This window comes from Suncus etruscus, chromosome 1, assembly GCF_024139225.1.
Source record: "Suncus etruscus isolate mSunEtr1 chromosome 1, mSunEtr1.pri.cur, whole genome shotgun sequence".
NCBI lineage: Eukaryota > Metazoa > Chordata > Mammalia > Eulipotyphla > Soricidae > Suncus > Suncus etruscus.
Window position 1 is genome coordinate 57,912,393 of NC_064848.1, and position 4,252 is coordinate 57,916,644.

Consider the following 4,252-nt stretch of genomic DNA (forward strand, 5'->3'; position numbering starts at 1 on the left):
TTTGGACATAAAAACATGATAGCCACTAGATTGTACTTTCTAGAATCTGTTTCAGTAGGAAATAAATTAACTTAGTTAAAGAGGAAAAAAAAGAGTAAGAAATTTAAATATATATATATGTATATATATATATATAACTTTATTGTTAAGGAACAAATAATAACTAGTTCCACATGGAGATGAATGTGAAGCAAAATAATAATAAAATGGGAAACTTGATGCCAGGGTCTTAGATTTTTAGTACACAAGAAATAAAAAATAGATACTTAAAAATTGAGAAAAGAATGGAAAATATTACAAGAATAGATCATATGAGAAGAGATAATATATTCTACAGAGGGCTAAAAAGACAAACAATATTTTCATTATAACAGAAGTGAGAACAAGAGGGACAACATAGCCCAAATTAAAAAAAAATCATTTGAAAGGTATAAATTTCTGGGACTAAAGTGATAGCACAGCAGTAGGACATTTGCCTTGCATGCAGCTGTCCAGGGTTCCATTTCTGGTGTCCCATATGATCCCTCAAGCCAGGAGCGGTTTCTGAGTGCATAGCCAAGAGTAACCCCTGAGCATCACAGGGTATGGCCCAAAAACAAACAAAAAATGGTCATGTTAAAAGATATAAATTTTTACACTTAGATCAGATATAATACTTTTTATATAAAGATTATGAAAGACATATCTAAACATTACATAATAATAGAGGTCAATGCAATATTTATTTTAAAAATTATGCAATCAATATAACGAAGCCATTGACAGCCATTGTAGATTACAGCCACAACAGTATTAGGAGACTTTAACACCCTAGGAACCACAGCAGTGCCATTACACAGTTCAGAAACTAGGGAAACAAAAGAGACCAGTACCCAGAATAAGATTAGGAATCCCCAACCTCTACCCTCATCTCTGGTAGGGCAGGGATCTTTATGACAGCAATCAAACACGACTACTAAACAAGATGCATGGCTTAATCTGACACCTGCTTTGCTTATATATGCCTTGAAATATATAGATAAGTGCCTTGAATACGCATGCTAAAAATGTATAAACTGTGTACCTACTTACAGTGGTCAGCAACCTTTCTTTTCAACTGAGCCAAATCTCACCAAAACCAATATTGAAATTTATTTTGAGAGCCACACAGGGCGCGCATTGACAGAGGCCAGGAGCAGAGTCCTGACTCCTGGAGCAGCCACCCGGCACACAGAAGAGCCAAATTAAAAGTGTAAAGAGCCACATGTGGCTCGCGAGCCTCAGGTTGCCGACCACTGGCACATGTTTGGGGCTCCAAGTCCCTCTGACTTGAGGGCCCTTAGCTTGCATCTAATAAATCTACTTTATAATATCCTTTCTATTTCCCCTGTTTTGTCCAGTGATGGGCCACGTAACAAGCCAGATAAAAGGATGTACAAATCACACAGAAAGAAAATAAAAAACAATGGTTTGAAATGACAACTTAGATTAAATGGACTTAATACTGAAGAGCATTAACATCTATACACAAATATACAAAATAAATATACATTTATTTTAGTGAAGCAAATAGAAAACAACTTGGAAGAGTTTGACAAAGAGAAAAGGAAAAATATGTTCAAAAGAAAACACTTTCTCAGTAGTAGAGAAAGCAGAGAAAGGCTTTGGGGATGTTATATAAAATTTCTTCAAATTATCTTAGCCTGGTCTCTGCCTACATGAAAAGTTAGTCTGGATCAGACTGGTGAGATAATACAGGGCACTTGCTTTACTTGAAGTCAACCTGTGTTCAATCTCCAATATGCCCTATGATCCGCCCAAAGCCCAGCTTGCCAGATGTTATCCCTGAGTGCAGAACCCTGACCTATGCCTGCATGGCCTCCAAACAACAACAATAAAAAAATGTTACTCTGGGTCCTCTCTTGGACTTTTGATCGTCTCATATTCTGTTATGAGCTTTATTCTTATTTGAACCTTTTTTTTTTAGGGTGTTCCACCCTACTCTGGTTTATGCCTGCTCTTCTATTTCCAAAGAGCTTAGTTATTTGAATCTCAAAAGGATGTGTGCTTTTAGGTTTATCCCTTTTAAATGACTTTAGGGTTAAGCAATTTCTTTTGCAAGCTCTGGAGACCATAATGAATGCCAGAGAAAGAACCTGGGTAGGCCATTTACAAGGCTAATGCCCTACCAGCAACGCTATCGCTCTGATTCCACCACAAACTCACATATTCTTTTAGAGTGTTAGTTGAATATTCTCAATGATAGGCACTATATTTGAAAATATAACAAGTAATTCTAACTTTATAAATATTAAGGTATAAAAAGTATCTTTCAAATCATAATGACAAGGAGTTGTAAATCATCAGAAAGAAGAAATATGGGAAAATCACAATACCTATTTGTTATTATCACCTATTAGGTCAATGAAAAAATTAAAGATAAAATAAAAACCTCCTACATTGACAATGAATATAATGGGGAAAATACTTCCCTTGATTGCAACCAACCTGGATTCTATCCCTGACACCTCATATTGTCTCTGAACCCACAAAGAATGATCCCTGTGGGCCCGGAGAGATAGCACAGCGGCATTTGCCTTGCAAGCAGCCGATGCAGGACCAAAGGTGGTTGGTTCGAATCCCGGTGTCCCATATGGTCCCCCGTGCCTGCCAGGAGCTATTTCTGAGCAGACAGCCAGGAGTAACCCCTGAACACCGCCGGGTGTGACCCAAAAACCAAAAAAAAAAAAAAAAAAAAGAATGATCCCTGAGTTTAGAGCCAGGAGTAAGTCTTTAAAGCCACAAGTTTTACCCCCAAAATAGAACAAAGCACACCAGGATATGAATAAAAATGAAAATATGAATTATTTGGAAAGTAGCAAAAGTGTTTCTAAGATGTTTATAACAGCACATGCCCACTTGAAGTGAGAAGAATTGCAAATAAGTAACCTAAGTTTATACTTAAGTAAACTTCAAAGAAGAAAGAAGGCCAAATGTCAGTAGGCAGAAAGAAATAATAAAAAGCAGAGCAACACTTTATAAAATATAGATCAAAATGATCTAGAAATTCAAGCAAATCTGGCTCTTTGAAAAAAATATTTTAAGTAGACAAATTTTTATCCAGACTTACAAAGAAAAGAGAAAGTTTCAAATGTAAAAAATCAGCTTATTTCAACTGATACTCTAGAAAAGCATAAGTGAGTAAAGTAACAACTATATAGTAAAGTAGTAGGCTGTTATGAGGCCCTGGTGATAGATTTTGCAAAAATAATAAAAAAAGAAAATTGTATACTCAGTAGCCCAAAGGCAGTAGGACCACATACATATCTTTGATGCTCAAATTCTACTCTCTTTGATAATGGAGAAACCTAGGCACTATCACCTATAGAAACGAGATCCCATCCAGAAAATGGTGCAAGAGAAGGTACTGGAGAATGTAAATGCCATGACAAGAATGTAAAAAGAACTGTCAAAGAAAAAATGCAAAGAAAAATTTCTCTTCCAACCTGAACTCAGGTGGTAGGGACCTATTTAAGGGTCTTTTAAGCACTGCAGAATAAGTGTGTCTTAAACACTGCTTCACAGCTGCCACCTGGGGCTGGTGGGATATAAACATTCATGTTGTGTAGGTTCTCACATGCAATTTTACCAGACTTGAATGGAGAGGTATTCTTCACCCTGACTCCCACCATGGCCAAAGTGGGAGAATAAAAGATGAAAAACAAAGAAAAAAAAATACATGTTTCTATTTCAATTAGTTAAAACAACACTATTTGCATTCTAAATGTACATGTGTTTATTTATAATAAATTCATTTAAGGTGTGCATATAATTTATTATATTTAACCACATATATTATGAATTATATATAATATAACATATACATGTTTATAATATATTAAAATATAATATATATTATATTTTAGGTGACCTAAAGTGAAAACATTTTTTTGATATGAAGTTTTCACTGACTTGGTCTAGTAGAATAGATTTCCATGAAAGGAAATTCTAGTCATCAAATTTTGGGGACTGAAATAAGCAGTTAAGTAAGGACCTCTAAATGCCCCTCTGATCCCCAGTGACAATGTTCTTAGAACATAATAAAAGGGAAGAGGTGAATTTGAAGAAGTTACTCTCGTCCCTGTCCCTAATGCTACCAGAATCTTATGGATACTGGAACTAAGGCCTGATAAGAGAAGGTCCAAGCTGGAACAAATTTCAGAAAAGGAAGGTCAAAGAAGATAACTGTTCCTAATCTTTCCCCCTGTCAACC